General features: G+C 34.4%; 1 protein-coding gene and 1 non-coding gene across 2 annotated transcripts in view; one reads left to right on the top strand and one right to left on the bottom strand.

Moving 5' to 3' along the window:
• PRR16 (proline rich 16) overlaps positions 1 to 25,908 on the top strand; it is a 311,585-nt gene that overhangs the window by 228,003 nt on the left and 57,674 nt on the right. The gene's annotated exons all lie outside the window — the stretch shown is intronic.
• LOC126957845 (U4 spliceosomal RNA) lies at positions 3,899 to 4,042 on the bottom strand. Its single transcript, XR_007726990.1, has one exon. It is a non-coding gene; the product is annotated as a U4 spliceosomal RNA (small nuclear RNA).

Below are 25,908 nucleotides of genomic sequence, written 5' to 3'. Positions count from 1 at the left end.
CTGATATGCTCCAAAGCTTGTGACCTTACCAATACACTTCAGGCTTACAAAAGTCCTCCATGGGAGGAGAACGCTGACCCAAATAGGAGGGATTGTCACATATTGGGTCCCGAAACTCTTCTAGATACTTTTGGAAAAATAAACTTCTCTCTAAGGAAGTTCTGTTCATTTAAAACTATTGTAAGCTACATGTTCTATGGCTTTCAACAACTGGAATGTTTCACTGACTTAAAAACAGATGACGCTTTAAAGGAGGAAGAGCCATATAATCTGCCTGACTGTTATGTTCCATGTTTTTAATAATGGTTTCTTACAGACAGCACATGAGTCTCTTAGGATATTTATGACATAGCTCTAGGAAATTTCCATTTACCCTCTTAAATGAAAATTTATTCTGCACTACTCAAGAGTTAAGACACTATTCTTGATAGGTGAAGAAGAAAATAACAATTAAAGACAATTATTTCAATTGTTAGTAAAGAGAATTTCTTTTATTAAAACCTTAAGGGAAACACGCTATGAAAAAGTTGCCAGGTGCTCTGAAGGGGCAATTCTCTTGCATATGAGGATGAGGCTTGTCAGCTGGGAAAACATCCTGGGATCAGATCCAGGTGGTGGGCTGTAAACCAATGGCCTAGTGAGACAGAAGTCTTCATCTCATTTAATTACTGTTTAGCTTTTAGCTTCTGAGAATGAAAAAAAAAAAAAAGTATATATTTTCTCTGTACAGGATCAGTGTACATGAAAAGATAAATATTTTCACCATAATAATTTGTCTTGATTTTTAATGTAACAAATTATAACTATCTAATTTGTCAGTATTTCTGACAGTGAAAACACCTTTCTCATCCCAGTTAAATCTCCTAAATTTAGTAGCCTTCAGGGTTGTACATTTGCCTTTCCCAGTCATGCATTTACTATAACGTAGTCAATGTTGTTCATTACTCCTGCTCTTTATCTTAGGTTACATGAAAGACAAAAGTTCCTCTTCGTGGTAATGAATTTATCAAAAACTTTTAAAGTTAAATCAAATGCTCTAGTTATGGCTAGCAGTTATTTATCTCAACTTTTCAACAGAGTGGTGATTAGTTGCTTTTATTCTCTTTTTATAAAAGCAGTAATGAGCTCCTGGTTGGATTTTAATTGTCAGGAAATTATTTCCTTAGGATATCTTGCATGAAATTACCTCAAAACATCTTTACTTGAATATGTGAATATTCCAGTAAACGTCAGACAGGAAAAGCTAAAAATGTTATTAATGTTGAGGAAATAAAAGGGAAAGTGTAAAGGAGACACTTGTAATTTTATGAAGTAAGTGTACAAAGCAATTATCAAATTATGTAAACATTAAAGAAAGATATTCGTGGATTAAGTATGTCAGTTTCAGAACCCAATCCTACCAAAGGAGACCAGAATTAAACTAAGTGTACATGCACAACTTAAATTTTTTTAAGAGTTTGTGGAAATAGAGAGCAGAGTTAAAGAAGGTTCCTGAGCATTATTAAATGCATTTAGTTTAAATTAGCACTTGGTTATGGTGGAATCCCTGGGCCATTCTTAATTGATCATCTACAAATGATGCCAAAACTTGCAGGAAGTCTCTGCAGGAAAGAGTTTTATTGTTTGTTCAAAATATGTTCTGAATTTATCTTTACTCTTTGGCACATTCTTTTTATTTATGATGATGATGATGATGATGATGATGATCATGAGACAGAATCTTGCTCTGTTGCCCAGGCTGGAGTGCAGTGGCGCGATCTTGACTCACTGCAAGCTCCACCTCTCGGGTTCCCGCCATTCTCCTGCCTCAGGCTCCCGAGTAGCTGGGACTATAGGCGCCCGCCACCACGCCCAGCTAATTTTTGTATTTTTAGTAGAGACGGGGTTTCACCGTGTTAGCTAGGACGGTCTCGATCTCCTGACCTCCTGATCCACCCGCCTCCGCCTCCCAAAGTGCTGGGATTACAGGCGTGAGCCACCGTGCCCGGCCTGGAACATTCTTTTTAAAAATTCTTATAATTATATGTAATTTTATATATTATGGGCTCTTTCTGGAAAAAAAAAATGAAAGAAACAGTTTTATTAACGTGAAACACCAGATAAAATCCCTTGATCTTAGCATAATATTTTTAAACCAAACAATGGCTTGATTTAAACAGTATTTATTCTGGTGATGGTTTGTTTTTAAACTCAAAGTGGCCTGGTACAAGTTGATGGTATTTGAGGGTTTTGCACTAGTAAAATGCTTGTGCTTATAGAAGCAAATACCAATTGAGAAATACCATGGCTATCTTGAAATAAGGATACTGTTTCTACCATGATTATGGAGTCTGAATTATAGGCACCTCCAAACACAGTCCTACAATCAACAAGTTCTTTCCAATGAAGTTCTTTCAATCTGTATTTTGGAAGGGTTACAATTTATGTTTCCCTGTACAGTGTTTTTCTCTCAGGTTAATGTTAATTGTAAGCGTTCCAAAATATAGTTTTTAAGATGCAATTAAGCTTCTTAATTTTATTTTGCAATGTTATTTTTAAAAAAACAATTATATGGATACACATTAGTTGTTCATATTTATGGTGTACATGTGACATTTTGATATAAGCATGTAATATGAGATGATCAAATCTAGGTAATTGTGATATTCATCACCTCAAACATTTATCATTTCTTCATGTTGTGACCATTCTAGATCTTCTAGTTTTTTGAAATATACAATGAATTATTGTTAACTATAGTCTCCTCTTAGTCTATCAAACACTAGATCTTATTCTTTCTATCTAGCTATATTTTTGTACCCGTTAACCAAACCCTCTTCCTCCCTACTCTTTATTACCCTTCCCAGCCTCTGGTAACCAACATTTCACTCTCTGCCTTCATGGGATCAGGTTTTTTTCAGCTCTCACCTATGAGTGAGAACATGGGATAGTTGTCTTTCTGTGTGTGATTTATTTATTTCACTTGACATAATAACCTCCAGCTTCATCCATGTTGCTTTAAATGACAGGATTTCATTCTTTTTATTGCTCAATAATATTCCCTTGTATTTAAATATCACATTTTCTTTATCAGTTTATCCATGATGGGCACTTAGGTTGATTCCATATCTTGGATATTGTGAGCTGCAATAAACACAGGAGCGTAGATATGTCTTCAATATATTGATTTCCTATCTTTTGGATATATAACCAGCAGTGAGATTGCTGGATCATGTGGTAGTTCTACTTTTAGTTTTTTGAGGCTTCTCCATACTGTTTTTCATGATGGCTGCACAAATTTACATTCCTAACAACAGTATATGAGCTTTCCCCTTTTTCTGTATCCTGGCCAGCATTTGTTATTTTCTGTCTGTTTGATAAAAGTCATTTTGACTTGGATGAATGATATCTTTTTATCATGTGAATTTCCCTGATGATTTTACATTTCTCTTGATGATTAGTGATGTTTAGCATCATAGTTCTAGTGGTACAATCGGCTGGTGCACAGTACATACAAGGCTTTTTAAAAAAATCATCATTTTAGTGGGAGGAAAGGGGAGGATCTCAAAGTTGTTATTGGTTACTGAAAACCTCATAGGCTCTAGCTACTCTTCCCATAATATCCAGTGGAAAAAAAAATACTCATTATGGAGGCATGCGAACAGCAGGAAAGTTTATAGACCCTCTAAAAGGATTAAAATTAGAAATATTTTTAAAAATTTTAGCCAGCTTGTCTGAACTACCACATGCATGGTAGCTCACCGACCTCACTCCAAGTTACACTCTAGTCTGTTATTACAGATGTCTCTATAGAACTTATTGCTGCTGTATTAGTTATCTATTGCTGCTGTAAGAAGTATGACAAGATTGGTGGCTTAAAAGGGCACAAATGTATTATTATTATTATTTTTAAAATTCAGCCCCATGGTGATTGTTAGAAATTGCCAGTGTCAAATATCAGACTTCAAGTCATCATGGTGAGATATTGAGAAAAGTTTTCGATTAGCAAGAATCATACCTTGGATAAACCTCAGTGGGTATAATACTGCCTCTTTGTGAAGTTTGTATTATAATTCTTATACACAGAAGTCTAAAATGGGTTTCACTGGACTAAAATAAAAGAATTGATAGGGCTATGGTCCTTTGTGGAGAATCCACTCCCTTTTTTTTTCCCCCAGCTTCTAATGGCAACCTGCATTCCTTGGCCCTTGGTCTGTTCCTCCATCTTCAAAGGCAGCAAAAGACTGGTTAAGTCTTTCTCACATTGTATCACTCTGACTCTGGGTCTTCTGCCTTCCTCTTCAACATTTAAAATTCTCTTGTTATATTGGTCTCATTGGATAATGCAGAAAAAAATTTTTCCCATCTCAAGGTTAGTAGATTAGCAACTTTTATTTCATCTGCAATTTTAATTCCCCTTTGCCATATAACAGCATATTCATGGATTATGGGGATTAGAATGTGGGCATCTTTGGAGAGCCATCATTCTGCCTAACATAACTACAATTGTTTAACTTCTAGTTTACTTGTTTTTTTTCTGTTTTCTCCCACCAGAGTATAGACTCAGTGTAGAGTCGTAATCATGTCTGTCTCTTTCATTTTCTCCTGATTGATTGGATGAAGACCGAATAGAGGAATGAAAACAATATGAGGTGTCTAATGTGCTGTTTTCTATGATTTTAGCTTGCCAGATTAATACTACTACTCTATGCTGATTAAGAACTATCTGAGATTTACCCAAAGGTTCAGCAGAAGGATATTAATCAGTATGTCACTTTATTACTCATAAAATTTAGATATGTGATCTGGGCCATATAGTCCTATAGATACATCTTTCCTGGATTGGACCCACTTGGCCACCAGTTCTGAAGCTGCCTGAAGCTGTGCTGGACAAAATCCTGCTTTTATTATAGATTCAAGCCTTGTAGCGCATAAGAGATAGTCCACGAGAGAGTCTATGATCTGCAAAGGGGAGGGCTTAAGCCAAGAATGATCTTCCTTTCTTCCAAATTCACCAGATATCTTGCACTTGTCTTTACAGGGAGGGATAAGGGATTTACAGAGAGAGGCCAGGAATGTTACTCTATGGAGCCCCTCCCATGGACATTTGAAGTGAGATGAAAGGCAGTTATTATGTTAGCCTTAATTTGACCACCTGTGTATTATATTTTTCCTCTAATTAACAAGTTTCTGATTGTATGTTGTTAGTGCTCTGTATATCACTAATGGCTGGGCTAAATTCAGACTTTTTTATCACATAAATTTGAGGTATACAACATGATGTTTTGGTATACGTATACATAGTGAAATGCTTACTACATGTAAGCAATTTTACATATCCATCACCTTCTGTAGTTACCTCTTTTGTGCGTGGTAAGATAACTTAAAATCTACTCTTTAGCAAATTTTCAATATACAATAAAAAATATGCAATAATACAATACTATTAACTATGGTTTTCCTATTGTACCTCAGATCTCTAGACTTATTTATTCTACATAAATGCAAGTTTGTACCCTTTGACCTACATCTATGCATATCTTCCCCACTGTTGTACAATTTCTATGTATTTGACTTTTTCTCTTCTTTCTTTCATTTTATTTTTTAGATTCCACATATAAGTAGGACTATGCACAGCAAAGGAAGTAATCAACAAAATGAAAGGGAGCCCTACAAATTGGGAAAAATATTTGTGAACTATATATCTAATACAGGTATATACATATATGTTTAATATTCAAAATATATAAGAAACACAATTCAATAGTAAAAGAAAAAAAATCCAATTTTAAAATGGGGAAAGGATCTGAATTAACATTTTTTCCAAAGAAGACCTACAAATGACAGATATATGAAAAGGTGCTCAACATCACTAATCTTCACTAATATTTAGGGAAATGCAAATCAAAACCACAATGAGTTATCATTTTGTACTTGTTAGCTGCTATTATCAAAAAGTCAATTGATAAGTGTTGGCAAGAGTACTGAGAAAAGGGAACCCTTGCACACTGTTGATAGGAATATAAATTGGTACAGCCATTATCGGAGACAATATAGAGGTTTCTTAAAAAGTTAAAAATAGAACGGCCACATGACCTAGCATATACATATACAACCAAAGGAAATAAAATTAGTAACTTGAAGAGATATCTGCCCTCCAGTCTTCATTGCACCATTATTCACAATAGCCAAAATGTGAAAACAACCTGGGCTCATGGACAGATGAATGGATAAAATATTGTGAGGCACAACAGATAAACACACACATACACACACACACACACACACACAGATATTACTTAAAAAAGAAGAAAATACTGCCATTTGTGACAACATGGATGAACTTGGAGGGCACAATTCTAAGTTAAATAAGCCAGACATAGAAATAAAAATACTGCATAATTTCACGTATGTGTAAAATCTCTTTTCAGACTCTTGTAACCTAGATACATAAATGTAGCATAGTATATCTATAATCTGTGCATATACAAGGCTTTCAACTTTCCTTTCATGGGCTAGGGAAAGAACATCCTGACTAATCCAGACATGTTTTCAGGTACACAGAAGAATTTTTTTTTTTAATAAGAAACAGTAAATATAAAATGAAAACATTTTTTTCTTGATCTTTATAGTTCTCCATTTTGAAAAGTAGTAAAATCCATATTATGTGTGGGAAACAGCAATTCACAATCAGAAAATTTGTGAAGTTTTGATTTTAAAACTTGTGTGATTAAACCATTCATATTGTGGACAAATAATCTGAGTCCGAAAGACAGTAAGTAGCTTGCCCACGTTTTCATAGCTCCACAGTGACCCAGAGTTAGAACCAAGGCCTTTTCCTCAGTAGTTTTTCCTCTTTTTCTGTTTGTTTCATAGTACATCTTTTTATATGATAATTTTAAGATTAATAATTGTTAAGATTAATAGTATATGGCTACTATAACAATTTGAGCATTTAAATATGTAATAGTACAATTAATTAATAAGAATATATTTAGAGTGCCATGAAAGCATGTGAACGCACTTTAACTTTCAAAGCAATCTTTTTCCAAGTGGTTCTCCTATATCAAAAACCAGATTTATATTAGAAAACTGCTCCCTGTTCAAAGTTTTGATACATTTCCAAGACACATGAAAATTCCTAGTGTTCTTAGATTTATATACTTGATATTTTATAATCAGAAAACAATTTATAAGGAAAAATTCTGTAACTTAATTTTTTTCAGGAAAACAATTTCTTCTTTGTGCTTGATGTATTTATAATATGATATTAAATCACAATATTAAGTTCACTAAAAGAAATAGCCAAAATGCTAAGTGTGATTGTTATAGTTGATAATTAATATTGAGCAATTTATTAGAACATTTATTAAAATCAAATATAAAAGAACATAATGTGAAATATATAATTTGAACTAATTTAATATTCTGAGAAAGAAAGTATTGCGATCAAAATTACCTTTTGCCAAAATTGATTTGGAGTGGGAGGTATAGAAATTTATTGGTTGCCTGTGTATGACTCCTGTAAGTGACAACCTTATTTACATTTTCAACTCTGAAATGCAAATCAAAACCACAATGAGATACCATCTCGCACCAGTCAGCATGGAGATTATTAAAAAGTCAAGAAACAACAGATGCTGGCGAGGCTGTGGAGAAATAGAGATGCTTTTACACTTTTGATGGGAATGCTAATTAGTTCAACCATTGTGGAAGACAGTATGGTGATTCCTCAAGGATCTAGAACCAGAAAATACCATTTGATCCAGCAATTCCATTACTGCATATATACCCAAAGCAATATAAATCATTCTACTATAAAGACACATGCACACATATGTTTACTGCAGTGCTATTTACAATAGAAAATACATGGATCAACTCAAATGCCCGTCAATGATAGACTGGATAAAGAAAATGTGATACATAGACACCACGGAATACTATGCAGCCATAAAAAGGAATAAGATCATGTCCTTTGCAGGGACATGGATGAAGCTGGAAGCCATCCTCCTCAGCAAACTAACACAGGAACAGAAAACCAAACACTACATGTTCTCAGTCATAAGTGGGAGTTGAAAAATGAGAACACATGGACACAGGGAGGGGAACAACACACACCAAAGCCTGTTGTGGATGGGGGATGAGGGGAGGGAACTTAAAGGACAGGTCAACAGGTGCAGCAAACCACCATGGCACATGCATATCTATGTAACAAACTTGCACGTTCTTCACATGTATCCCGGAACTTAAAAAAAAAAAAAAAAAAAAAAAAAAAAAGAAGTCGTAGTCGTAGCCAAGGTCATCTAGATTTTCTCTTCTGTTATCATCTTCTCTGTTGGGAGTTTATAGTTTTCTATTCTACACTTAGATCTGTGTTCAATAAAACCTTATTTACAGACAATATAAAAAATAAATACATTTTGAATTCTGAATGCTGATTCTAAAATTAATTATTGGATTTTATTATGAGTGGCACAAAGCACTGTGGAAAAGTCCATGGAAGCTTTTATGATTTCAATGTTTCACATTCGTAGCCCTTACTACTCAATGAAAACTATACAAACACACACATTCTATTTATGGCTTAATTGGGTATTAAGTAAGCTATAACTGAATCTTTCACAGGTGCGTTCAAAAGTCAAACTTGAATGAAAATATTTTTGATGATAATTCTTCATATGTATTAATATGATTTCTGTTGAGGACTATTGTGTCTTAACAAACTCTTTATCAATGCCATCTGCAATTTCACTTCTGAATTTCATTTCAGATTTCAAATACCGAATTATTTTGCCCTATGATAGTCTGATTATCATGTTAAAACAAATAAAGAAAGTAAAAGCAGTGGTGGGATATATGAAAATCAAAATAACTTAAACTGCTTGGTATTTTTTCTTTTGTAATTTTTTATGTTTGAACATCTCAGGAGATACACTATATTGGGAAGTTTGCTGCTGTCCCCCTCCTCAATATCTTCTCAGATGAAAAGTAAATAGAAATAATACAGGGAGACATTTATCAAGGCTTGCTGCTTTGCTCACATAGGCCTTCTCTCTACAGAGTAGATGTTGAAGCTCCACTCCCCTTTTGCTCACTGTGCACCAGAAAAATCTCTCTCCTTTATGGAATTCTGAACATCAAACTAGGAAAAGGCTTCAGCAGTGGCAAGGATTAGTTCAGCCACCAATATATCTCATCTGCATTCATATTACAAATTTAAACAGCAACAACAACAACAGCAAATCAGGAGAGTCTAGAAAAAGCAGCTCTAGAAATTGTCCAACATGAGGAAATGTACATCACTAAATCATTTTCTCCCACGTCTTTGCTACAGTTACTCAACATATAATTTATTGGGGTCCTTCTTTGTCAAACCCTTTTCTAAATCCTCACTCTCCTTGACTTTGTGACCAGCAGAGCTCTGTCTTCCTGCCTATGTGACTGATTTTCTCAGGTAGCAGCCCTGATTTCCTCTTGCTCTTTGAATCAAGTGAATTCCATCTCTTTTGTTTTCAACCCTTCTCATTTTGTCAAGGAGATATATATTTCCACTATCTACTCCATAAACCAGTGTCAGATATCTGAGGAGCTTTAGCACTTTATCACCCTTTTACATGTTTTTCTTCTTTCCTACCCCAGCTGTTTCAGCAACCATATCACCAGCCCTAGCCCTTTAAAGACAAAATTGTGTTTTAATCTGCCTGGTACCACCAGTGGCTCACATAGTTCCTGAAATGGATGCAAGGCTTAACACATGGTCCTTGGGGGCTGGGCATGGTGGCTCACACCTGTATTCCCAGCACTTTGGGAGGCCGAGGTGGCAGATCACCTGAGGTCAGGAGTTCGAGACCAGCCTAGCCAACATGGAGAAACCCCATCTCTACTGAAAATACAAAAATCTGGGTGTGGTGGCGGGCGCCTATAATCCCAGCTACTAGGGAGGCTGAGGCAGGATAATCACTCGAGTCAGGGAGGCGGAGATTGCAGTGAGCTGAGATTGCATCACTGTACTCCAGCCTGAGCAACAGAGAGAAACTCCATCTCAAAAAAGGAAAAGAAAACAAAACAAACAAAAGTCATGGTCCTTGAATGAATGAGTAGAATGCAGGAGTGAGTGAATGAATCAGGATTCCTTAGCATTTAGTCTATACCAGGCAATGTGGTGGTACAGGTGAGGAAGATGGATGTGGCTCATATACTCAGTGAATTTACAATCTAACAATTTTTCATGACCTTGTCACCCATAGTTTGACAAGTATTTTGATGTTAAGTTGTTTTGTTATAATGCTGTGATGAACATATTACTAAAAAATGTTTTTCTACACTAATAATTTGGAATACATTTTCAGTTATAGAATTAATGGATGAAAACGTACAAACACTTGTTTAAGTATTTACTATCTCTTCCACTTTCGATGTGTTAATAAAATAAGGATTTCTAACTAGTGGCAGATTCTTGTATATGTCTTTAGCCAGAGGAAAAATAATTCGAAAGAGAAATTTTATAGTTTCATATATTTTAGTTCTGATCTAGTCATTGTGTCTGATATTTTCTAGTTATCCTTGATTATTTATTTTTGAAACCTTCTAAAGAAGCTGATGAATAACCTGATGAAAATGATGAGTTGGTTAATAAACTCATGCAGAAGAGATTTGCATAGAAATCACAAAGCTACTTCTTACACCTGTGTATTTTCAATTTTCTACTTATCCACTGGCTGCAAACAAAATAACAATGCTGTCTGTCACATATGCAGTCCTTTTCTTCTTGCCTGGTAATAATCTAGAAAGATGATGGCATTTGACTTAAAAGGAAAAAGGGCTCATCTGAGCATTGTGCTATATTTTCTTTGAGAAGAATCTGATGTAATATCCTACCTCATCTGCCACTCTCTGTGAATCTGTGCTCCTTATAAATCAGTGTTTGAAAATAAACCACACTGTCTAGCATCAAGAGACTGTTAATTAAATTTGAATGTCACAATGAAAACTTTATAAACAACTATTGAGGTTTTATCTTTTAATATCAGAATCTAAATAGAAATACTTAGTGATGTTTGCTTTATACATTTAACTGAGCCTTACATTCAGTACTAAAAATTTAAAGTAGCAGCAATTTAATATTCTGCTTTTTTCCCTCCTCAATCTAAAAATTTATTGTGATTAAGACAAAAGATAAATGCCTTGTGGATTCAACCCATCATCTTTATAACGCACTACACTTCTTGGAACATTATTGAAAGTTCATACTGAGAGTGGAGGAGTTTCAAAAATCCCATAATGTGCCTCACTAATGCATGAGATAATATTTCCATGAAATTTTCCCATCTAATATTCACATCCTGCAGTGAAACCTAGAGTTTAATATTCATTTACCATTTCTGTGGTCCTGCTTAATTAAGTGGAAAAAATCTATGTCATGTAGGACACCTCTGACTTCAAGTATCAGAAAACACCAACATACTGGCTTAAACATAGAGAAATTAATTATCTTTCATACCAAGAGGACACACAACTCTGGGAATGGTGATTCAGCAGCAAATAGTACAGGCAAGAAACCAGGTTTTTTAACCTTTATTTTCTCTGGCAAACTCCCTTTACAATTGCTAAGTCCTTGCCCCATTATAGATATCACATACAGACTCCAAAGTCTCCGAAGGAGCAGTAGTCAATTCTTTCTTGTGTGTGTGTTTTTAAGGCTTATTAAATATTTTTTCAGAAGTCACCCAGCAGGCTTCCCCTATATTCTCATTGTCCAACATTGTGTCTACCACCTATACCTAAACCAGTCGTTAGAAATAGAAGTGAACTAGGATATGTAGTTACAATCCATGGTTTCCCCTGGTCCAGGAAAACCATCACTCAGCCATGGATTACATAGTGCATGGGGGTGAACCTAGAATATAATCAGGACTTTCTTACTAATGAATTATAGGGGTTCAGCTTTAGGCAGGCAGGCAAATATTACCTCAAAAATTAAACTAGATTCGGTCCCTAAAGTATTTTACAGTGTAGTGTGGGGAGCTAATGAAACGATAAATGATTGTAACCATTACCACAATGTATACCACTAATAGAATGCAACTGGGGTTCTCATTGAAGAAGGGGCATGTAATTTTAGATTAAGGGGAGTAGTCAGAGACAGTACAGCTGAGGAGAAGATTAGAGGACAGATATTATTGCTACCTGATTATAAATGAATGCAGTTTGGGCAATATGTCATAATTTTCTTCAGTGCATTAAGTTTTGACAAAATTGTGTAAGGTATCTTAAAGATTTTTGTTATTGCTTCAGTTACAAGTAAAATGTCATTGTTATATACTTTTCTTGGGATATATATTTACAAGTAAGATGAAATCTAAATCTTCATTATATTGTTAGATTTTATTTTTTCAAACCTGGTGAGTTTCATTGACGAGAGTGATAATGACAATAATGATAGATAATCATAGTGTTACAGATAGATGTGATGGCAGTTTTGGTTTGATTGTGTATAATGTCAGATCAATTGCAGAAAATATTTTACTCTAAGGTTTTGTGTTGTTATACTAAACATCATTAAACTATTACGCAATAAATTGACTCCATCAAGGTAATTTTCAATTATACTGTCATGTAAATAGTAGAAAACAGGTCGTCTTTTTCAATTTTTCTGTTATAATCACAAAAGGACAGAGAGATAGATATGAGGTTCTGGACTTGTTGCTGATGGGGAGATTTTTATGCTCATTAAATCCATTTTTGAACAGTACTATGATTTGAGACATATTGCATAACAACCAAATAAGCCGGTTGTCTGATGAAATGCATATATCCAATTCTAGGTAAAACTAAAAATTAGCATGGCAACTCTAAGAGAAAAGCTTTAATTTAAATTTTCTGTTTGTAGAAATGTTCAAATAAAATAGATTAATGACACAGATGTTACGACCCTTGTCTTTGGCACATCTTAGATTCAGTTAAGTTTATTTTAAAAAAATTATTGTATCTTGAGCTCACATATGAATTTATGTTAAGTGAGAATGGCATATGTTATATCTAATTGATTTGACATCCCTGAAAATTGTATAACATTTATCTAAAATAAAATATTTACCAAGTTTGTTCTTAATTTGGAAGAAGTCATAGCATATATTGCCTAAAAATTAAAGAAACTTATATAAACCCCTTCATATAGTGGAAGGTTTTATCAGTTACTTAGATAGGCCCAAAGTAGAGCAAACATTTATTATATACTGTATATTATTTTATTGATATTTCATTTTGTCAACTGGTGGCAAAAGTGAAGTAATTATTCATAGCCATAAGAATAATAGTCTTGCCTCCTATCTCCTGACTTGCTAAAGGGGACCTCAGTCTCTGTGAATGTGGCACATCAAACTCAGGATTCAGCATGTTCTCTACTTTTATGTCCCTACTTATTTCACCCTTTCTTCCTTCCTTTTTCATTTCCATCATTTTTCTTTTTTGAATTTTTATTCTGCTATCTACCAAAACTAAAGTTTATTAAATTTCCATTTGACCCATTACCATCTTCTTCATCTTTTCCAAATGAAAATATGTGCATCTTTCTTCTACATATAAACAAAATGAAGTCCTCCCAACCCTTTCATATGCTTTAATTCATGAAATGTCGGAGAATATTAGTTCTCACCTCAAGACACATCAGAATTGTTCTAACATTCACATAACTGGTCTCAATATCTGTCTATTTTTTCTGGCTTTATCAATTTATAGTAAAATTATTTTTGGGTGGATAGTTGATATCCACCCTCATTTCTCTTCCCTACTTTTTGATCAGGAGATTATAAAACTATTGAAATGTGGAAAATAAATATGTTGCCTGAATAATTGATTCAAAATAACAGAAAATTCTGCATTATGCAGTTTGATTATATTTGTATGTGTTCTATATTTAAGGCAAATGTTTTCTCAAAGTGTCTCTTGAACAGTTTTATGATGGATTTATATTTTTCCCATTTCATAGTTTTACTTAAATTAACTGTAAGTGTTAATTTTGGGGGTAAAAAAGATGGAATATTCAAATACCCTATCCTTCAGAGTTCATCAGTGTGAAAGAGGAGTCTCCCATATCTCAGAGAACTGTGGTAATCTTCCAATGGTAATTAAAGCATTATCTCATTTCATCATTTCATCATTCATCTCGCCATTTCCTGGAAAAGGTTATACTGATGACCATCATCATATGGAAACTTTTGAACATCATAATTTCTTGTCCAAATTACACATGTAAGTGTATGCTCCATAAATAGTTGTTGAATAAAATGTATGGAATTCAATTATCCATTCATCCATTTATTAAATAAGACTTTACTGAGTGGCTATTATTTACTACAGATTTTTCTAAGCACATAGAGATACACCAGTGAACAAAACAGATATTCCTGCCCTTGTCGAAGCTTATCTTAGGGGGAAACATAATCAATTACATAATAAACATTTAATAATTACATTATATGGGGTGTTGTAAGGTGATAAGTTCAATAGAAAAATACATACAGATCAGGGTGAGATGATCTAGAATGACAGGTTAGCAAGAAGGGGCATATAATTTGCAATTTGAAATAGCGGTATCATGTTTGACCTCAGTGAGGAGATAATCTTTTCAAGCTAGAACTTGGAAGCAGCTGAGAGACTAAGCAATGTAGTCATATGCATTATGGACTTTGGAGTCAGAGAGAAAAGCAAATGTGGAATCCCTAAAGAGGCAACACCCTTGAGTGTTTGAGAAAGGATAAGGAGTTCAGTGTGCCAAATTGTTGTGAGCAAGTAGTGGAAGGAAGCCACATTATATGGGACCTTCAAAGCCATTGTAAAGTTTCTGGGTTTTATACAGAAAACTAATGTGAACTGACTTACATTTTAAAATTATTGCTCCTGCCTCTGTGTTGAGAATATACTATAAAGAGGAAGAATTCAAGATGGAACAGCAGTTAAGTGGCTATTATAGCAATTCAGACAAAAAAATGGTGCTTGCACCAGATAGCCCAATTGGAAGTTATAAAATCTGTTAGTATTCTTTTTTTATTATTGCTATGCTTGGATACATGTGGGATACATGTGCAGAACATGCAGGTTTGTTACGTATGTATACATGTGCTTTGCTGCACCCACTAACCTGTTGTCTACATTAGGTATTTCTCCTAATGCTATCCTTCCCCTAACCCCCTACCCACCAACAGGCCCTGATGTATGATGTTCCCCTCCCTGTGTCCATGTGTTCTCCTTGTTCAACTTCCACTTATGAGTGAGAGCATGTGACTTGATATTCTGTTCCTGTGTTAGTTTGCTGAGAATGATGGTTTCCAGCTTCATTCATGTCCCTGCAAAGGACATGAACTCATCCTTTTTTATGGCTGCAGAGTATTCCATCTGCTAGTATTCTTATAGAGCCAAGATTTCCTAGGTTGTGAGAGAAAAAGAAAAGACTCAGATACTATCGTTCTGTATATCTCAGGGTTAAGCATTCTCTTTAAGAACAATACAGAAATCTAAAAATGAGGTAAGCTCTTGGCAAGATATATTATGTTGAACTTTAATGTAATAAATTATAGGATTTATAGAGTCAACAGCCACAACAACTGTGGTTCACATTTATTGAATGTATAGTAAGGTCCAGACTTTGTAGGAAATGTTCTTACACATGTTATATCTTTCAGTCATTTACAATATCTGAGGGTTCTAGTATTTTTCTATCTCAAGCCAATGGAAAATCCCAATGTAAAAAAGTATGAAATCACTAAAATTCTGGTAAAAGAGCTAATGAACAGTCCTGATATCTCAGTTACCTTGGAAGCTCAAATTTTCACTAACCTGAGCAGTGTAGCAAAATGGTGAAGCTTATGAACTCTAGAGCAGACTGTTTCATTACCATAGTTGTCTCTACCACATACTGCTGTGAGAACTTGAATAAGTTACTTAATCATTCTTTCTCTAAGCTTTTGTTATCTGTAAATTTTGGGTAGCAATGGCACCTGGAGTTGTGGGAATTTTCTTTCTCTGTAGATCTGTAAATATAGAGACAGACATATTTTGTATATATATAAAATATATATATTCTTAAAGTATCTATCTCTATATTTATATCTATACTCTCCATATATTTTAAGAATTAGGTATATAATAAACTATAAACTTTTACTAAAACTGACATTTTAACAAATATTAAAATTGTTTAATACATTCATATCAAAGTAAAAAATTGGATACAATTTAATATTCTATATAAATCACATTTCGAATTGTCACTTTCACTTTTGCATCAATACCATCATTGTAGCTCATTCCATAAGAATTTTATAGAATTATATCTAAGGATATGGAATCTAAAGTAATTTGTAATTATTAATAAAATGGTTGATTTTACACTGGACTCAGAAGAATTGATTACATGGTAGTGGCCAGCATTATGCTTCATATCTGGTATGTATTTGGTACTCAATTTATATGTTTATTTTCTGAGTAACTTCATTGCAATTTCACTTGTGCTTTTATAAAACATAAAGCCATATTCATTTCTATGCATCTTATCAGTAATTTCAGCATGGAAAAGAGAAAATTCTTGTGCTGTCTATGAGAAATAGTTTTTCTAAGTAAATTAATAATTTAAAAAAGGATAATTACAAAAATTCAATGACTTTAACCATATAATGAACATACAAGCAATATGCTGATGTCAAATAGCATTTTATATATTCAATAAAGCAAATGTGCCGGTACTTGTATTTGACAATACAAGTCATTTATATTAATATTTGTGCCAGACAGAAATAAGACTCTTGATTTTCACAATGCTTGAACTTCACACTGTTTATAAATTACTCAAGCATTTATTGCGATTACTCCAGACTAGTACATTTCCTGTGCTTCTGAATTGCCTGGCATTCCAGGCCACGCACTTCTTCTTCATTTATTTTGTCCCTATGCAGTACATATTTATTTAGTTAAGACTTTTTCTTGGTATTACGTTATCATTTTTAAATATTCAAAATGCTTTATCGTCCAATGTGGGATTATTCGAAGCTATTAACTTTATTTTATTCTTAAGGTTTTGCATTAATATGAAGTGGTTTTTAATTTTATGATTATTAAATAAGAAAATGAGAAAATACAGACAATTATGGCATAAAAAAGCACAAAACTACCCATAATCTTAAAACGCAGGTGATCTCTGTTTGCAATATTTTCTTCCAGTCTTTGAATATGTTTTTCATGGTTGACATCCTAAGCATATGGCTTTCTCAAACTTTTATTAGCTTTCCCAACTGGCTATTAATTGCAAATGAACTTCAGACACTCTATCTTAGATTCTCTTCCCTGCAAACTTACACTCTCCTAAAACCCTACTGGGAATTGCATGACATTTATTAATTAATTTGGGAAGAATTAACTTATTTTCACTATACTTAGTCTTCCCACAGAATTGTGATTAAGAACGCAGGACCTGCAGCCACAGACCGAGCGTTCAAATTCTAACTCTAGCACTTGCTGTGTATGTAATGATTAATAAGTTGCTTCTCCCCTCTCTATTTTAAATTCCTCTTCTGTAAACTGGGGATGAGGACTGTGTCTATTCCTAAGGGTTGCTGAGAAAATTAAATGTGCTTATTCAGGTGAGCACTTAGAATAGGGCCTGGAACACCGTGAATTCACAATAAATATTAGCTACTATTTTTCATGGATTATATATTATGATTTTCAGTGACTGATTAAATCACTCATTACATTTATCTTCATATAGATTCCATGAATCATGGTAATTTTATAATTTTGCCTGTTTAACTTTTTGACATTCCAGCCTGAGTGACAGAGGAAAAATGTTCTTACTGTGGAATTTTCAGGCTGCAGTTCTCAACTGTTTATACACCTTTCCCTACTGTAGTGTGATAGCCTTGAGTGCAGAAATTATTTTACTCTTTGAGTGCTTAGGGTCCTAAAAAATAAAATATTGGGTAACATTGATTTTCAGTAATTTTTTCTTGAATTAATGAATGAGTGAATGAATACTATAGTGAGAAGGCAGAAGAACCCCTGCTATCTAAGGAAGGAAACTTACCTGTCACAATGTCACTTCTTCAGGTGACCTTTCAGATATCTCCCTACCCCCACATCTATTATGTTCTTGTAATATCCTGGACTTTCCTAGCACAGCATCTCAGTGCATAATTAAATTGCCATGTAACTCATTTATTGTTTCATCAAATATATAGGAAGAGTCTACCACATACCAGACATTCTTCTAAGCTTCAACGACTAATAAACTGAGTTCCAGCCTTAATGGTATCTGTATTCTGGTGGGGGAGATATGAAAATTAAAAAAAAAAAACAAAAACAAAACCATGTATAGTATAATTTCAGTAGCAATAAATATTTTGAAGACAAATATTTGAAACATGACCGGTGAACATGTCATCCTTTTATCTTGAAAAAGATTATTAGAGAGAGTACTGTGAGAAGATAATTGAAAAGATAACTGGATAAAATAAGAGAACAAGACATGGTGCTATCTGGAGAAAGCGTATTTCCACCAAAGGCAGAATTGTATAAAGCTGCTGAAATGAGAGCCAGCTGGGGCCTTATGAGGCTTGGAGGCTGAAGCAGAGTGATGAACCAGGAGTAGGTAGAAGTTGTGTCATGACAAGATCAGGACTATATGATTAACTTAAGTCTCATGTTCAGGACTCTGAACTCCTTGAAGTTGTAAATTTGACACTTCGTTTGTTTGTTTGTTTTTCACATTCAAGACTTAACCCAGAATCTGACCCATAGTGCGTCTTCAGTTAAATAGGCCAGGTGTAGTAGCTCATACTTGTAATACCAGTGCTTTGCGAGTCCAAGGCAGGAGGATCACTTAAGGCCAGAAGTTTAGACCAGCCTGGGCAACATAGTAAAACCCCCATCTCCACACAAAATAAAAACACACACACACATTAGTCAGGCATGGTGTCATGTGCCTTTAGCCCTAGATGCTTGGGAAGCTGAGGCAGAAGGATTGCTTGAGCCTAGGAGTTTTAAGTTAAAGTGAGCTATAACCATACTATTGCATTCCAGCCTGAGTGACAGAGGAAAAATGTTCTTACTGTGGAATTTTCAGGCTGCAGTTCTCAACTGTTTATACACCTTTCCCTACTGTAGTGTGATAGCCTTGAGTGCAGAAATTATTTTACTCTTCTGAGTGCTTAGGGTCCTAAAAAATAAAATATTGGGTAACATTGATTTTCAGTAATTTTTTCTTGAATTAATGAATGAGTGAATGAATACTATAGTGAGAAGGCAGAAGAACCCCTGCTATCTAAGGAAGGAAATTAATAGTTTCCACTTGCAGCATATTATTAGTCCATCCTCTTTGAGACTCCAGAGCTGTGGGTGATGTAGTCATGCCAATGTTTTGGAAAGGTCTTGGGAAAGAGGGGAATTGTTATGCTAAACACGTGCCTTTCTACTTGGCACTAAGTTTGTTCATTTTATGCCATTAAAAATATTTTTTACACAGTTTAGTACTGAATATAGTGAATAACAGAATTCCATAGACTGCATGTTATTTTGGTAGTTGCTGATAATGCTTTAATTTAAAAATATAACGAAAGTTGGCATGTAAATAGTGCTTTTATGCTAAACAAAAGAAAGGCAGAGCAAAGATTATATCCTTTGGATTCAAGCAGTAGTAGTAATTATCTGTGGATGTCAAGAAATCACAATTGCACTTTTCCTCCGTAAGCCTTTCGTGGCAGTGCAGCAGGGGATAAACATTAAGACTGACAGTTTAAAGGTCTTCCAGTGAGGGAATATGGAGACAGTAATGTCTGCACAACTTTCCTCAACACCACATAGTATTTTGATTTTTTAAAAATACAGATATTTCAGAATCATATATTAACAAATTTCAAACTGTTCTCTTCTGGCTCCTGACAAACAGAAATGGCATGCAGATGGGAAAAGGCCGCTGTCATAATCATAACTTACTATTTGGATTCTTACAAATTTTAATATTTCCTAGTTTAGTTTGTTTAATAGCTCATGGTTTGATACGATTTGATAGTTAATAATGCCTTGAACAAAATAGATGACAAAGGAGTACTTGCTGTTGATTTTACTCATTCGGAATGTAGGTTAATGGACAGGTCTTATCTATTGCCCCTTCTGACTGACGTGTCCACTTTTGATGGTGAGAAAACATTCAGTGTCAACTTCTCATAGAAATGGGCTGAATTCAGGGCTGTATTTACTTAGAAGGCCTGTTTGAGTATCTCCATGGCAAACTGCCTTGTCCTTCTACTGGCCTAGGTAGTAGCATTGTTACTATAGTTAATAAAAGAGTAGCAAAATGTTTTCCTTGTTTTCTACATTTGTCTTCTAAAATAGTTATTCATATTAAATGGGTCAGCTGCTCGTCAACCCACTGAAATCCCCTTTCAGGCCCAGAACAACACTGAAGCTTTCTTTCAAGCCAATGGCATCCAGTTAATCACCAATTGATCATCCACTGAATGATCAACGTTCTGTCCTGTAATTTCCTCCTTCCTTGATTTCTAAAACTTCACCTACTGGTATTTTCTTTTACTTTTTTCTCTTTTTGTGTCTCAAGTTTTATTTCTTCTTTATGCCAAGTACATCTGCTGCTCCAAGATTCTGTACTTGTCTCCCTTTGCCTTACATGTTGCATATTTTACTGTGATAATCCCTTCTGGTTTTATGGCTTCAAGTCTACTTACAAGCTGGGGACCCTCCAGTTGGTGTCTTCCGAAGAATCTGCTCTTCCAAATTTCTAATCTGTGTGTTCACCTGCCTAATCTGTATATTCACATAACTCCATTTGGGTATCCTGAAGGCAATGTGAAGCCAATGTGTCTGAGACAGAATTCAGGCTCCTCCCCACAAACCTGTGCTGTTCTTTCCTTTGCAACTTTTCCAGCAGACACCCATTTTAGTAAGCCAGGAGAATATTGTTTAAACACTTAGAAAAATTTCTTTATCTGTGAAATGAGAATAATATTTGTCTTGAAGAATTACTTTGCAGATATGTAATGAATTTAGCAAACAATGTGGTTTTAAAAATCTTTATTGATGCCTGTATAATATATACAAATAAAATTAAGACTTTAGATATTTATGTTAAATATCTAACATATTCTGACATATTCTAACATGGATATGTGAGATATCTAAATATATAACATATTCATGTTAAAATATGAAAATATAGAAAATAAGAAAGTTTACTAGTAGAGTTTCCTATATGTTCATTTTTTTAATCACTAAGAAAACTTTTAAATACATAAAATGCTTGAAAATCTTACAGATTAGACAAATGCATTAATAATAGAAGAAACCCTGAATGTAATCTAAATATTCAAAAATAAGATTGCGTTACTATAGAATATCTATTCAACAGAATATTAGGCAGCTATTGAAAGTAGTGTCAGTGTTCGTAATATATCACATGAAAAAAATTATTATATAGAATTACATATATGGTTTGGTTAAATTATATATAAAATAAATTTCAAAATACAGATTGTAAGTGTATGTGGAAGCTGAGATTAATTTTTAAAATAGTATTTACTATAATTTGTTTTTACAGTTTAGAAAACAAAAATTGCTGAAGCAACAGTTTCTGATCTCAAAAAAAAAAAAAACAAATAAGTATAAGCATTAAGACATACTACAATAGTTTGATATAGTAACAGTAAGAAGTTTATTTTTTCAAAAATAACCTTTTTTTACACAGGATCCTGGAAGGATGTTTCATTTTAAACATGAGACACAAAAACAACAAATTATTTTTTCTGTTATCTATTAAGGAGACAATTCTTAAAGTTATTAAATTTTGATGATATAATTATGAAATGATGTTAAGGGTATTTTCTCCGTTGATGGCAATTATACCTGTCCAGATCATACTAAATTCCCATATGGTATCCTTATTTTAGCAAAGAATGAAAGGGGGTGATTTGGAATCAAATATGAACTTGAGCTTTTCTAGTTTTGTTTTCTCTTGAGAATTTATGTTGGTATTTTCAAGAAGAGAATTTATTCAGACTCTACAGGGAAATGCTTTATCTGTCTGTCAAAGTGTATGGAGTACTTTTCTGCATCTGGGCAGCAGTAACCTGCAGTCCAGGCACTCAAGTGCCTAATTTGTGGCATTGTTTACTCTACTTATTCTTATAGCAGCCACATACTACTTTGAAATCATATGCTGGTGATTATGTTTGAAGCCTGCATCTATTATTTGAGAATCTTACTGCAAGGCTATATGCATCTTCAAAGTGAATAAATGAAGATTTAATTTGGTGCTTATACCGCACAGAATGCCTTAAATACCAGGTGTTCAGTATATCATGTATGCTTTCCCCTACCTTCCCTAAGCCATTTTATTCTAACAGATGCTGCAGGAGACTGTTCCTTCCTTCTGCTGAAACCAGTGGGGTTCTGATAGCATATTTTTGCAGATTCACTGCTCATGATGAAATCCTTTGAATTCTAAAGTGTTACATTTGTAAAACTTCCTCTAAGCCTCACAGAATTTAGTAGAATCCATCGAGGCACGACAAATGTGAACATGTGAATTGACTTATGGAAGGACTGTATATTTTTTTAATGACTGAAGAAAGTCAGTAGTATCATAAACATGGATGGTTTCTAAAATCAGACATTTCTGGATTTGTATTCAGATTCATGCTCTCCAGCTGTGTGGCCATAGGTAAATTTGTGTCTCTCTGAACCCATGTCTTCTTATCTACTAACCTGGCAGAACAATACTTATTTCTTAACATAATTTTGAGAGTTAAAATGAAGAGTTGTGTGAAAACATCTAGCCTTGTGATTGACAACTAAAAGACGCTCACTAATACATTTTTGGGTGTCTATTATGCGGCCAACATGGCACTAATAAATGATGATTGAACGGTCCTTCATTTACTAGGGTTTGAGTGTTTGTTTGCTTATTGTCTGTTTCTCCTCCAGTGGTTTGTAAGCTCCATGAAAGCAAGAATTTTATTTATTTTGTTCATGCATGGATGTTTGACTAAATAAATGAATGAGTGAAATATCCTCCAATATAAGTCTTTAAACTGGATAGTATATCCAAATGATATTGAGTGGAGAGTCTCAGAAAGTTCCTCACAAAACATGATCGAAGACAGGGAATGACAAACAGCATAGTTCCCAGGATAACTGCCATTGGTTTGATCTCACTGGGCTGTGAAGGCTAAGGCGGGGAAAAGTTGTATGTCACGGAGGGCTTTGCATGCCATGCCAAGAAGTTAACTTTTTTCTGCAGTCAAGTGGCTTTCAATCTTTGCTATGTGGATCCACATGGGCTCCTCACAGTGCCTCGAAAATGCCAAAGAAATGGAGAGATAGCCATATAGACAGGACTTTATTCTACAACTCCCATTTCTCTCCCGTAATCCCAGTATGAGACATCAACCAGAACTGTTATTTTCTTTATGCATTTAAATACTACTTTTTGAGTTTCTCTGTATGCTTCATTTTAGAAATCAATGTACTACTTTATGATAGATAGAAAAATAACTTTTTAGCAGTGACAATGGAGTATTTGGTGCAGGAGAATGGTATGAAGATTTTATACTTTAGATATATAATCTTAGCAGCTCTCTACAGGATGAATTCTCAGGCTTTTAAGGTAGGTAAAAAAGTTAATCATGGTACAACCAGGGTGGAAAACACAGAGACACACATGGATTTTAGTGTGAAGATGTGCAATCAATGTAGTTCCTTCCTGTTATTGCACAACTTGTGGAATATCCAGCAAGAGGTGTCCGACTAAAAGTTAGGTAGACAAATATGATGATTGGGAACATTTCTGAGCTGAATACATAGATTTGGGTGTCATTTGCATAGTGGTCAAATTATAAGAGTTGATAAAAATTAACTAGTGAAGGTTCTTGAAGAGGGGCAGTGGACCAAGGATGGATTCTTAGGAATAACTGGCTCTTCAGAGACCAAATTGCTGGATAGAGTCCAGCAAGGAGATGAAGAAATGGTAAGCAATGTAAAAAAGAAAACTAGGACAGTTTGATTAACTAACTTGAGGTAATAGGATAGTTTGGAAGCCATGGGCATGTTGAGTTTAAAAGGAATAAATGAAGGTATGAAATATAAGATGTCTATTGAATTGATGAAATAGAGAGTCAAAATTATGCTTCATGAATATGGAAAGCAAAATTGTTATTTACCCTGAGATGATCTTTCTAGCACTACCACATCATCTATGTTTAAATTATCGCAATGCTCAGCTGAGAATCTTTTGCTCTTTTTATTGCCTATGGACTCACTTATGTTTATTTAGTCTGAAAACTGTTCATATGGACATTAGAGTTAATTGTTTTGTCATTTATGAATATTGAGGAGTATGAATAAAGCACAAATTATATACCAGAACAGGATAGTCTTAAATATGAGCCCTTTAATCTCATGTTTAAAATATGGCATTTAGGTTTCATATTTGTGAGAAAATAGAGGTACAAGTTATACTTTGTATGTCAACAGATCTCAGAATCTAACAAGTTCTGTGCATGAATCTGATGGAATATTTCCCTGGAAAAAAATAGAGATATATGTGGGCAGTAGATATTTGTATTTAAAAATCTATAGTAAACTAAAATATTTAATTCTGGAACACAGAGAACAAGAATTGTGAATTAGAAATCTTCATAGCTCTTCACATGCTCTTAAACTATAGGAGAAGCCTTGCATAGAATGATTGGGAGCTTCAATTCCAATAAAATTTGGGGATTGCTGTTGTCACAGTGGTGTGCTGGATCTGGCTCGCACCACCTCATAGAAACCAATTTTATATACCATTTCTCAAGTTCACATTCAGTGATATCATGTTGGTAATTGCAATCAGGCATGGTGGAAATATTAACACCATGGAACTCATAAAAAAACTACAGATAAAAGCTTGTTTCCACCCCTGAAAAGCTAGTTGTTAAAATTGACCAGCACATCACTGGATTTGCATCACTGACAGAAAACACAGAAAATGCAAAGGGCATTTATCTTCACCTTTAGTAGGACTCTTTTTTGTGCCTTAGTACATTAAAATACAATTGCATAAAGTGCTGTATCCATTCTTAATTTTCACAGCAAGACAAGTCTGGCAATGACAGTGCCTTATACACTAAATAGGACCGATTCTGTTTGAATGCTCACTCATTTAGAATATTGCATCATATTAACATGAACAGGCTCATAATCAATAATGCCAATAAAAAGCGTTCTGCTCGCTAGCCAGAGAGACAGACTGGTGATAGCTATGTGGAAGATTCCCTGGTGAAAAGGCCCTGAACATAGCTGGTGAGAGAGACTGGTGCTGGTAGCCCTAGGGGGCTACAAATTGGTCTTGACAGAAATAGACACTCACCCTGGACTGGGCTTTGCTTTCCTAGTAGAAGATGCAAGTGCTCAGAGTACTACAGAGAAACGAAAATAAAAGACATTGCACAGATTTGGATGGCCAACCATCATTTCTTTAGACCAAGAAACACACTGTACAGCTCATAGTGTTCAGCAGTGCACATAGAGATATCCTCCTCAGAGTAATAGTTTGGTAAGAATTATAATGGACAATTGGTTTATCAGTTGTCTAAAATAAGATAAAATTAAAACACGTAAGGCTGGTTTACACATCTTCATGAGTATGTTCATGCTTAACATGAGTAGAAGTAAAGGAATGTCCCCACTAGACTTTTCTTCCATTTTTGTTGGTTGATCTGAAAATGAGGGAGTGGGTAATGATGCTGGTGTGGCTATATAATTCTTGCCAAGGGAGCAGTATCCTGATATAATGATGATGCTATTTTTTCTTTCTTCCCACTATCACTTGATTTTTTTCCCTACCTGATGCAGTGGTCCTAGGATCAAGGCTGCAACCACAAG

This window comes from Macaca thibetana, chromosome 6, assembly GCF_024542745.1.
Source record: "Macaca thibetana thibetana isolate TM-01 chromosome 6, ASM2454274v1, whole genome shotgun sequence".
In the NCBI taxonomy this organism is placed as follows: Eukaryota; Metazoa; Chordata; class Mammalia; order Primates; family Cercopithecidae; genus Macaca; species Macaca thibetana.
This window is presented reverse-complemented; position numbering and strand designations above follow the sequence as displayed.